We start from the raw sequence: 13008 nt of genomic DNA, 5'->3' as shown, positions 1-13008 counted from the left end.
TTCTTACTGTATTCTTAATATGATCACAAAGAAATGTGGTTTTTTGAGGACACAAATACAAAAACAGAACAAATGCAAGCTATTGACTTTCTCTATGGACAGGCCAAGAGAAGCTAGCGGATTTCTGTGAGATGATTTCAAAGCTACAGGCAATAAAAGGGGGCTTATGAACAAAATGGCCTGTCTTATACGGTGGCCCTTCTAATCATCCTTGGCCCCTACCCTGTGCCCCACGACCCCTACTTATTTCCTCTATTGAAATCTCATAGGTACAATTTTTGTGAGAATGGGTCACTAAAAAAAATGAGTCTAAGTTCAAAGAGACACTTTGGGCCTGAAACAAAAATATAAATTAGCAGAAGGCTCAGATTGTTGCTCCCAGCAACTAATGCAAGGACTGAAAATGCACTTGCCTTAATATTTCAAGTTACTCTTAAAGACAGTACCAGACGCAATTAAGTTTCCTTGCCTCTTGAGTTTGAATATTTCAAATTTATCTGCAAAAGTGAGAGAGATGACCTAATTGTACCTCTGCTTTTCACTTGAATTTATCTTTTTGAGTGACAGGAGGTTGCTTCTTAGGCAGATGCCTTCCTTTTAATAATTCAGTAATTAGATGCAACGCTGTCAGCTGTGAAATTTCCGACAGCTTTTCAATGACAACATATTGGAGGATTTTGTGGTCCTCCAAGGTCTTTCTCAGTTGTCTTTAACAGGAAGGACAGAGATACTAGACAGCATCCTCACTCAGGTGTGTGCAAACCCAGGTGTGGAGGTGGCTGAGCATTTACATCCAAATACCTTCATTTCCTCACTTTCAGATCACATTAGCTGTAAACGGTCAGGTATGGCCTGAGGAAGTGCAAAAGAGTACAAATAAAATGTCTCATCATCTGTGCACTCTGATTTTGCAGAGAAGTTAACCTATGGTTCATTCAGTGAGCATCACCTTGCTGAAGAAAAGGGAAAGATATTTTAGAACGCCATTGTGTAAATTCTGCCTACACAAAGGTATGGCTTTGGTTTGAATCTCAAAAATTATTTTTGCAAGTAATCTAATTTTTTTCAAGAAGAAACCTCCCAAAGAAACAAAAAAAGGTGAAAGGTGCTAACAGCAGCAAACTAATTAGCAAATACAACCCAGCCATTTTGCATTAGCAGACTTAGTCACATTATGTTTTATGTCTTTGTTCATTGGCAAGGACTTCCAGTAGCTTAATAATTCACTCTCAGACCTGCTTTATCAAGAAGACACTGTGTTTTAGAAACTATAAAAGATCATTTAGAGCAGTAACAAATTACTGCTTTTAATAAAATGCTTTTTTCACTCAATAGGATACCGTAAAAAAATAGTCTACAGAGAAGTAGTCTATAGAAAAGGAACATTTTTAGCTTTGAGAAAATAATACTGGGAAAATGATAATGTAGTCATGAATCATGGTACAAAAGAGGATAAAGAGACTCATTCTCTGACATCTCTCTCTGTGGCTGCCCCATCAACCTGTCGGATCATTCCTTTAGAGTCTCTTTTTACAAGCTCCTCTTTCTCCGAGCTCAGTCCTTAAAGCTGGGTTCTACAAAGACCAGTATCTTTGCCATTTGCTCTTTACACAGCATTCCCCAGTGTGGCCCAATCCATTGGTTTCCAAAACTGGACACACGTCAGATTTCCTCAGGGGGCTTTCTAACCATGCAGGTTCTTGGCCACCTTACCTGACAGGCTGAATATAAACCATGATGGGGTGGGCCAAGGAATCTGTGCTTTTACAAGTTTTTCCAGGTGATGAAAGATCTGAGAATCTAGGTTGAAATTCACTTGCATCACTGAAGCTGCTAGTAGCTATAAAGATCTGTGTTTTTAGCTCTCATTTCCCTTTTAGTAGCAGGCATGGCTGTATAACTGCCTGATAAATGTCTGTGTCTGTAGGTCACTCATATTCTTCACATGCAATGTGCCCGAATCGGCTTCTCCCGTAGGAGTTTTTGGGCGACGCTTGTATCCACCCATGCAACTAATACCTTCAACTCTTGTCTCTCCCTCGTCCTCTCTATAGAGTTATCAAGCCCTAAGACATGCCCTCGTTACTCCATTTTACTCTCCCTGTCGTAGTTTAGGATTTTCTTAGTTAAATTTTTCCTGTACTAGAGTGGCAATGACCAAGTCAAGAACTGCTGATGGGTGGGATGTGAGGAGACAGTGAAGACAGGGAGCCAAGAAAGGCGCTAAGAATTTTGCCTTAAGCAACTGGGGATACTGGCACCCTTTGTGGATATGACTAAGCCTGGGACGGAAAAGTGTCCTACAGAAGAATAAAAATTCAAATATTGGACATATTAACTTTGAGATGCCTATGACATATCCCAGTTGACATGCCTATGACATATCCCAGTTGACATGCCTATGACATATCCCAGTTGAGATGTCAAGTAGGCAATTTTATATATACATATACATATACGTATACACATACATATACATAGATGACTTCAGATCTCTTGGGAGGTGCTTAGGAGATATAAACTTGGGTGTCCCCTGCAAACAGATGACATTTAAAGCAGTGAGAAGGGAAGAGACTATCAGAAGAAGAGAAGAGGGGGGTGGCCAAACTTTTGAGAATGGGAAGCAATTTTCCAGGCTTTTACTGCTCACCCTAATCCACCACCTATGTTCCAGCCACATCAAATCGTTCTTTATGCCCCAGATAAATACAGGCAGTGGGGAGCCAGATGTACTACCCCAGACTGATTCTTCCCGTATCTATCTGCCCATTGCAACTTCTACTCTATTGCAAAGAGCCCTAAGCCCCAAATAGGAGGTGAATTACCTCATCACCATATCTGAACATGGGATTACTCTTCTTTGAAAGGACTCAGAAAAACATCTTAGCCTTGGACTTGTGCCTCTAAATTACTCCAAGTTCCTCCCAGCCCCAGCAAGCTTTCTCGTTCTGTTTGTTGCAACGTTCTTTAGGTTTCAATGGCTTACAGTAAACCTCTGTAGTCAGTCCCCAGAGCTTCTCTAGGGATATGCTGAAAGATGTTCTTTGGAATTTAGAAATCGTTTATTAATTCAACAAAGCTAGGCTTTTAATATCATGAACTTAAAAACAAAGTTAGTTTGAAATTCTAGCTGAGCAATGACTTCTTTGTCCTAGATGGCATCTGAAATCCTCCCGAAACAATTAATGCCATTGATCCAGTGAGTGAGAAACATCAGTGCAAAATCATTGGCAATGAAGGAAAAATACATTGTTTTCAATTTCACCCCCCTCCCCATCTACTTTCTCTCTCTTCCAGACCTTTGCACCTTTGAAAAGCACATTTGTTTTCATGAAACTGCTCTCCACTCCTCTTCCCAGGAAGTGGGTTGTCGGTTTTCTGTGTGGAGCTGCCCCCGGGAAGAAAGCCTTGCTCACCCTCTGAGATATTGTTGAGCCTCATCTAGGTTGAGCAGACACCCATCTTTTAATGCATGACAGAAATAAATTACCTGAAATGAACAACGAGTGTTTGTCACGCAGAGACAGCAAAAGTAGCATGGCCATAGAAATCCTTCCCACCTGGATTGCAGGCGTACTTACTTTGGAACCCATTGTGTGTGAGTTTGTATTTGTCCACAATGCCTTTACCCATAAGAATTTCAGTTGTCAGATCTATTCCTGTTGGCTATAACCTGAAAAGGGAGTGAGAATTGAGAATAAAAAGGCTGGGGTTGGGGGTGGGCAGAAGCAGAGAAGATGGCTGAGGTGAAGCCAGATATTTTTGTTTTTATTTTTTTCAAAGAAGCCTTAGGCAAAATGACACTGAGGGGGTGAAATTTAAATTTTAACACCATTGTCTCTTAAGAAGGGAGCTGAAACACACATATTTATTATGGGCCAAAACAAAGTACTTTGTCATAAGGTTATCATGAGTAAAATTGAGACCATATAACCTTGCATGTTGAGTTGGTTAAATACTCAAGCTAGTTCTTGATTCTGAGACCACAGTCACACACACAGACACACATACACACCCCCACATGCAACAGGCCCAAAGTGGAGAGAATGAAACTCAGAAAACTTGTTGTACATATTTACATACTATGGGACAAACAAAATTTATAAGTATTAAAAATACTAAAAGTTTAGGTCCTCAAACTATTTCAAGAAATTAATGAAGATAAGTCATATTATTTGCTCTAAATATATTTATTCAGACAGAATTATAAAATATAACAGGGAGTATGTCGTAGACTGGCCAGATGTTTTGTTTTAGTTATATTTTCTCTGCATTCATAAATCTATATACTCAGTCTCAGAGCTACGGCATGTGCAAAAGACAAAGTTTAACAGAACAACCTAATTAAAAAGAAACTCCTTATTTTACTCACAGGGCATCAGAATATGAAGTACTTAGAAACATTAAAAAAAAATCTCCTTTTTCTGGCTGTTCATGTTTCTTTGATCCCGGAGTTACTCTAGCGCGTCTTTTCTCAAGTCATTACTTCCAAATTCTCTCCTTAACTCCCCACCTTCTTCCTCTCCACATGATTCCTCTTTCTCTCTATTCTTCCCCTTGAAACTGTCATTACTTTATGGCTTGTAGTGCTAGGTCATTTCCTTGACATTCTTCAGTCCCTTTCTTCTTTGACTTTCTTGCTCTCTAAGTTCTGCATCATAAAAATTCAAAGAACAGAACCTTGACAATAACGTTCTGTACTTATCAAGTTGAACATTTCCTTAATCAGACCACAGTGCTTGGAGCACAATGGGCCCTTAAAAATGGGGACAAGAGGGAAGAAGAAAGGAAGGCTGGGGCAAGCAAAAAGGAGAGCCAGATTTCTTTGTCAAGTTTTAAAAGTATCGTTGTATGGAAATTTTACAAAAGAAATTTTGAACACCACAGATTTCTGCCTTTTGAGTTATTATTTGCATTAACATAACATTAACAGGGCAACAATGTTTTTAGATTTATCATGTGGTTAAGCAAATTGTTAAACACATTTGATTACCGAAAACAGGGAATATGGTAGAAGATCAAAGAAATGCCAGAAATTTTTATTTTATGTGGGACATTCGGAATTTAGTTGAGCCTGACAGAGTCCCGCTGGCTAACACCAAGGAGAGACTATTGCTGTCCCCATGCAAGTGGCTGGAATAATGGAAGTCAAGAAGGAAATCTCCACATGGTCGACACTTTGAAGTTGGTCATAGATAGGAAGTTAGAACAAACTCCAATGGGTGAGGGGTCATGAGTTTACCAGGAGAAGGTAACTTAAGACTGAATGAACGAAAAGAATTTGTGGTCACACGAAGATAAGGAGCAAAACTTCAGGAACAGTCTGAGATAACAAGAAGGTTGGTCCCCCAGGGCTCAGTCTTATGTCCCCAGTGCCATTTGACTTTTTGAAACCAAGTCTCGCTCCATCGCCCAGGCTGAAGTGCAGTGGCATGATCTCGGCTCACTGCAACCTCCAACCCCCAGGTTCAAGCGATTCTTCTGACTCAGCCTCCCAATTAGCTGGGCCTACAGGAGTGTGTCACCACGTCCAGCTAATTTTTGTATTTTTAGCAGAGATGGGGTTTCACCATATTGGCCAGGATTGTCTCAAACTCCTGACCTCGTGATCTGCCCACCTCGGCCTCCCAAAGCCATTTGACTTTTATTTCAGGTATAAACATATGTTTATACATCATAATAAGTAAATAAGTTATTTATTTCACATATGTTTATACCGAAGTAAAAGTCAAATACATTTCCTGAAAAGAATAGTGGGTCCTTGTCACCCAGAAGATGTAGAAGTGGTATGGCAAGAGAAATTCCTATTGTCTGTGTTAATTAATTGTTGCATTACTTCTAGTGCAACAAATGAAGTACTTCTTCCTTGTCTAAATATTCAGATAGACTTTATATTGCCTATTTGCTCTTCATTCCCAGAATTTCTTAGATTAGAATAAGGGTGCTGATGGGTATTACAATCTTACGAATCAAGTTTAAGATTATGGGCACTGTGGAGTTCACATGTAAATGAGAGTTGCTTAACATGCGTCAGTGACAGTGAAACATAGAGGTGTTGCCTAGATTTGAAAATATTTCCACAAATTATATACTGTTTTGTCATGAGCGCTTACTAAATATCTGCATACATTTGTGTGTGTTCTTTTATGACCACCTCAATGGCTTCTGTTGTACTTGTTATTTGCTGTCTTTACTGTCTTTGCCACGTGTATGTATGACATGTTAGCCATTACTGAGTTGACAGACACTCCCAAATCTGTACATAAATGCAATCTCCAACCTTTTCCTCTATAGCTTTATTTCCAATATATGGGTCCCATCCCATTGTAACACTAATTGAGAACTTCCCGTCTGGAGGAAAGCAGAGAATGAATGACATGCAACATTGGACCCTAAACAGAACCAATGACAAACCTGTGAGCTCACAAGCACACTTCTGGAGAACCTGGCTACCAGAGAACTGTTACTTCCAAGCTGTAAAATCACTCAGCAGTAAGTCAGATAACCCAGACTTGATTTCCTCTCTTCACTTCATTCCTTTGCTCGCACTGTTCCTGGGGATTGAAATGTTCTTTCATGCTCTCTTTACCGCATTAACTCCTGGTCATTCTTAGACCCCTTTTACATAAAATTCTTGTATGTGTTCTTCCTTGTGTCAATAACCTCATATTGAATATTTGATTCTTCCAGTGTGTAGTAGCTAGTCCCTCTGTCACTCCAAAGAAGTACATGTCTTCTTCTCCAGAACTTGTGAATATGTTACGTTACATGGCTAAGGGAATTCAGGTAGCAGATGGAAGCAAGGTTGCCAATCAGCTGATGTTAAAATGAGAAGATTATCCTGGATTTTCTGGGTGAGTCCAGTTTAATCAGAGGGTCCTTAAATGGTGAAAGGGGAGGCAGAGGAGTTGGAATCAGAGAAATGCATCATAAGAAAGATTTTTGCAGAACTGCTAGATTTGAAGATGGAGGAAGGGGCCACAGCCAGAGAATGGAGGCAGGCTTTAGAATCTGAAAAAGGCAAGGTAACAGATTAGGTTTAGTCTCCAGAAAGGAACGCAGACCTCTATCACCTTGGTTTTAACCTGTGAGACTCAGGTTTGACTTCTGACATCCAGAACTCTAAGAGGATAAATGTGTATTGTTTTAAGCCACTAAATTTGTGGTAATTTGTTACAGCAGCAAAGGGAAACTAGTACACTGTCTATGGATAAAGACCATTCCAAAGGGTTTGCTTGTATGTTTCTTCCACTAGGCTGGGAGCTTCCTAAGGTCAGAAACTAGGTATCGTTCAGTCCTATACCCCTAAAGACCTATTATAATATGTAATTAATTCCTGAGTAAGAAGAGACATAGATAAGAGAGAGGAAAGTCAAAATTCTAACTGTATGTGTAAATCTGTGATCCACAAATACTCTCCTTACAGGCTAAACTACCTGAGAGTATCATCTGTGGCTTGTGTGGTTGTCAAAATGGTGAACGGCAATCTTCTCAATAGTGGTTTGGCTCCTCTGTTCCTCATGAGCCCAAATGATTTACCTTCCAAAAATCACCAAGAAGATAAGGCTCAAACCAGCTGCATAGCTAGAAGGATTTGAGAAAATACAATTACGGGATAAGACCAAAGCCATACTCTAGGATAAATCATAGCAACCAGTGATTTTATTCTTCAAAAAGAGAAATAATATCAAATATTGCAAAAATATTAAGAAGAAAAACAAAAAATAGGAGGACAGTAAAGAAAAAGAAAATATAATCAAAACCAAATATAGATATATGCCACTGATCAATAAATAAAAGTTTTTAGCCTATAGAGCCAATCAAAGAGACAAGACTTAAAGCATAGATAAGCAAAATTAATTGAGAGAAAGGCTGTAATGCTGAGTCTTTGGGGAATTGAAAAGCTAGGTAAAGAAGGGAATAAGAAGGTATTGAACAACCAGAAAAGAGCAATGAACATAAAACAAATTTAAAAAATATTTTCAAATTTTATAAAATATAGGTTCTAGGACCATGAATTATTTTAGACTTTCATGGAATATATAATTTTCATACCATTTAAGTTGTCTGTACCAAATATGGAGAAATTCAAAAACCATTTCCTGAAGCTGGCACAATCTTGTTCTGAAAACCTGAGGGATGACATGAAAAGACAACTATGTATTATTATATCTTGTAAGAGTAAACTACAAAAATTCTAGGAAAAATACCAATTCTCCTACAATTACCACTACCATTGTTACATTATTTATTGTGTTCTTGTTATCTGACAGACAACGGGTTAAGAATGCTTTATCTCACATAATCTTTACATCCACCTGTTAGTAGATGTCATTATTATTCCCATTTTACAGAAGACAGCTAAATGTTAACAATATTAAACAAATGATTCAAGGTTACAAACAAACAAGGAAAGAGCAAGATGTTAATATAGATTTTTCAAACACCAGAGCCATTCAATAATAATAATATTGTAAAATAATCATCATTGAAAATAAACAGTGGTGATCCCAGGAATATTTAAGAGGCTTCATATGGGTAAACACATACATACCTAAAGACCAAACAAAAGCTATGAGAACCTCAACAGAAGCCAAAATCCATAGACTTTATCAGCAACTTATAATAACAAATAAGTAAAACAAAAGAAAGCAAAAAGCTATACACAGAAAAATGAAACTCCTATTCAAAACCTACTACTTTAAGAAAAACATAACCTTCTTAACATAAATGCATAGAAATACCAGCCAATATAACGTATTAAATGGATGAAATTTTTAAAAATTTCCATCAGTCAGAAACATAACTATAATACATACTACATGTTAATTACTGAATGTTTTCATAACTTCTAGTCAATATGCTAATATATTAAGTAGAAATGTTTACAAGCGATAGTAGAAAGAGACAAAAAACGCCCTCATGATTTGAAAATAATTTGATAATGTTCCTAACGATTCTTTGGAAAGCAACTGAAACACTAAGAGCTAACAGCATTTTGTAAAGCAACAGGATAATTGGCAAGTACAGAAAAATCAATATCTTTTGTATAAGTTCTCAATACAAATCCAAAGAATTAGAAAAAAAAGGTAAGATTGCCCAGGAGTCTGAAACACATAAGATACTTAGAGCTAACCTAAGCTGAAATATATGTAAACACGGTTAAATAATAGAACCTTACGAAGAGAGACAAAAGAAGCTTTAATAAATGATATATATGTATATCAATACACATGCATATACATATATACTGATGTTCCTGTATTTCAAATTAGTTTATAGGTTTAATTCAATTTCTTATAGAGTGTTCTAAAACTTGTAAAATCATTTTAATCTAGAAGAATAAATAGATGAAAATAAGTAAGACATTTGAAAAAGTACAGTAATAGAAGCATACTTACTTTACAATATATTAAAATATAAAACCACAATAATTAAAATGAGAAGTTATCAGGGAATATATATTTTGAATTATTTTTAAAAAGGGTTTATGATTCTAAAGTAGAGGTATTTCTGTCTGCTTGTGTGTGTACGGGTGTGTGTGTGTGTTTCAACCTGCAATATAATAGTGAAAGCATTTCAAATACATGGAAAAGTGACCTATTATTCTAAGATTCATCTTACAAACATCAAATATTATTTCCAAAGTAAGTTAAATATTTGTATTGCAGTGATACATGGAGTAATTCTTCCACTAACCTGAGACTTAAGAGAAATTGTGTTATTTAGTCTCAGGATAGAGAAATAATTGCTAATATATAAAACAAGTGGAAAAAGTACAGATAGTATACAAATATATACAATTTTATTATTTTACATAACCCTAAGAAGAAAATGACACAAATGACAAAATGGGAAACATATTTACAATAAACCAAAAACAATAATATTATTTATATTCAGAGAGTTACTAAAAACCAGTGCACAAAATTGTCAACATTCTAACTGAATATCCAAAAGATATTACAGAAACTTTGCATATGAAGGGCTGTAAGTGTTCAATAAACAATTGTTTATGAATATATTTTCAACTGAACAGTATATTAAAGAGGAAACAGGTTAAAAAAAGAGTGCAATAACTTTTTTATTTCCTAACAAAAGGGCAATGATACATAAAATTATTTAATAATACTTGTCCAGATATGGTTGTCTTATCTATAGGTGGAAGATATTATCAAAATATCTTCAAAATTATCAAAAATGTCTTCAAAGCAATTTTTAAAACTATTGTCAAAAGGTCAAGAGCCAAGAATATACACGCATTTTGATTTAGTAATTCTATTTTTATAAATTTACCTTCCTGAAATAAGCAGCATGCTTACAAACTTTATACACAGGATGTGTATTATATAGTGTTATCCTGATAAGAGCAAAAAATGTTAGCAATTCACATGTATAAACGTATAATGGGTTTTATGCAATAAATAAATGAGAGTTTTAAGGAATATTTTCTGCACAGAAATGTTACTCAATATAATTTTAACTTAAAAAAGTAGCATGATCCCGATTTGGCATATATTATATATATGCAATGAAAAAGCCACAAGGAAGTATGCTATATAATTAATAGTAGTTATCTCTGGTTGATAAGAGAAGAAAATTTTACTTTTATATTTTCTTTTTTAAAAAAATTTAATGCAATCTTTTTCATTAGCTTTATATGAAGAAACACACACATATATTTCTAAACAAACCACTGAAAACTCTATTACTAATATTAATTGCTAAAATAATGAATCAAAAATTAGAGATTTAATTTTGGCACATATTTTAATAAGAATCATTCATATTCTCTATTTCCCTCCCAATTCCTCAAATAGAATTAAACAGGATAGTAAAGAAATATACAAACTAAAATTTGTACTATCAATTTGTGAGTTCTAGCAGACTTTTCACTCTTACTTCTAGGTCCCTGCAACTGATGCACCCTTTACTTTAAGAGAATAGGAGGACATCATGTTCATAAAGAAACCTTGGATCTCGAACATACCTAAAAAGCAGCTTAAAGTCCTTGGAGCAAACAGTACAGCTGAGAAATGTTACACCAGTTGGGTGTCAATCCATAAAACCCGTTCTAGAGAAAATCGTGGAGGTAAAAATAAAGGAGGAAGAGTATAGGGCAGGATGGTAGCTTTACAAATGAGTATAACACCTGAATGGAAAAAGAAATTAAAAAGACCTTCTTGATAGTTGGAATTATTTGTTTAAAATGTTACAGTGTAAGAAAGAACAAGTCATTCTGAGATTTGAGCATTATGTTCAGTTCTTTTTCAGATGGTGCCCAGTTTAACTCAGTTGAGGTCTTAGACGCGGGAAGTATTTGAATTTAGAAGGAATGAAGAAAACAATTCAAAATTTACAAAACCTCACACCCATTAGAAAATATGGCACATGTTTCCCTCATTTAGTCTAGCACCCCGTTTTTTTCTCATTGCATCTCAAATTTCCCAGTTGGTCTTGGATTCTTATAATGAGAGTATGCATACAGGGAAAATGTAGAAAATCAGTAATTTAGGCAGGAAGTGGAATTTTCAGTTTGTGTTTTCTAGCTTCTCCCTCATTTAAGTAAGTTATTAATGTTTAATGATATAACTGTGACTCTGAAGTTCAGCAGTCACAGAGAAATTCTACTGAAGAAAAATAACTTTGGAATATTTTTCTTTGTCACTCCCTTGAAGAGTGTTTCAAAGATTAGGGGCCTATGTACTTTGCTTTTCTCCAAGTTATAATAAAGATTATTTCGTTTTTGCAGATGTTTAAAGACATGAAGCCAAAGACAAATTTTTCAACCAGAACCCTCAAGAAATGTCATTTCTGTGTCTTGCCAAGAGAGATCCAGCATTTTTTCTACATAAACATCTGCTGGAAACATTTTAAAGGGAGGCATTTTAAATAATGACGTTTATAGCTTCTTGTTCTTTAATAAGTCTGAAAAAGAAGAAAAATGAATTTGTGATACATTCCTTCCCAAAGCGACTTTTCTTCACTGATATGCATCATATTAGATGAGCTAAAAGTGAAAATATTAACATTATGTTGGGGGGAAATGGTTAAGAACATTTCTCTGAACTGTCTGTATCAATCATACCTGAGAGTCAGTCATAAATCACAGGTTCCTTAAACTCCAGAAACTCCATCACTTCATTGTTTCGCCTACTTGTTTGTGGCAATTATACTACATTTATATTTACATAATAATTGGATTTTCTATTAAATTAAACAAAAAACCTCTCGAAAAAGAGAGTCAGGGAACCATAACTTAGCTATACAACCTGAACAATGCAAACTCATTTGTAGTTAGAATGGAAACTTCATCTTGTACAAACTAACACGGATGTTTGGGGATAATTCTCTGTAGGAAATGCAAGATATATTGCCAGGCTCTCTAAGGTTCCATGGAAAAGACACACACAGATTGCCTTTGGTAATAGGTGTTTATTGCAAAGATACACAAAGATGTAATTTAGCAAGAAATGTTATCTCGTAGTTACTTTGGGTTTCACTGTTTTAAAGAATCAAGTGTACTGCAGGCATCATGAAGAAGTGAGAAAATGGCTTGGCACCTTTCAGATTACAAACTAAGCTCAAATGATATGTCTTTTTTTCCTTTACCCAGCATTTTAACTTCCCCAAACAACTGATTTGATTGACAGCTTTGCCACCATCAAAAACCTATTGTCATGAATTTCACCCAAGTCAGCTCAGGGTACTTAGGCACTAGTACTTAAGTAAAAGGTTGTTTCTCTTGACACATGGAGTTCAAGCAATTAATGACCAATTCAATGAAGTACTGGTTTTGGTCCTTTTAGAAATTAGCAATGGCCCTGGCTGAAACAATTTTCCTGGAGTTCTTCTGCAGCATGTTCGATAAATTAGATAAAATGGAAAAAAGTGCATAAGGCAAGGATTCAGTATGTATGCCTTCAAATGAAGACAGGTTATCACCTGAAAATAGCTTTGGAGACAACAGTATACTGAAAAACATTATTAGTAATTACTGCTTTTAGG

The 13008-nt window shown here is 35.9% G+C and overlaps 2 long non-coding RNA genes across 2 annotated transcripts; one reads left to right on the top strand and one right to left on the bottom strand.

Moving 5' to 3' along the window:
* Positions 1 to 4177: 4177 nt before the first annotated feature.
* LOC129526852 (uncharacterized) lies at positions 4178 to 8132 on the bottom strand. Its single transcript, XR_008671622.2, has 3 exons — positions 8056 to 8132; positions 7437 to 7584; positions 4178 to 7011 (listed from the first exon to the last, which is right to left on the bottom strand). It is a non-coding gene; the product is annotated as an uncharacterized lncRNA (long non-coding RNA).
* Positions 6700 to 11885, top strand: LOC109023392 (uncharacterized). Its single transcript, XR_008671621.2, has 3 exons — positions 6700 to 6854; positions 10909 to 11092; positions 11753 to 11885. It is a non-coding gene; the product is annotated as an uncharacterized lncRNA (long non-coding RNA).
* Positions 11886 to 13008: the final 1123 nt, after the last annotated feature.

This window comes from Gorilla gorilla, chromosome 16 (genome assembly GCF_029281585.2).
Source record: "Gorilla gorilla gorilla isolate KB3781 chromosome 16, NHGRI_mGorGor1-v2.1_pri, whole genome shotgun sequence".
NCBI lineage: Eukaryota > Metazoa > Chordata > Mammalia > Primates > Hominidae > Gorilla > Gorilla gorilla.
Note: the sequence above shows the minus strand (reverse complement) of the source record. Positions and strands in the feature narration are given on the sequence as shown.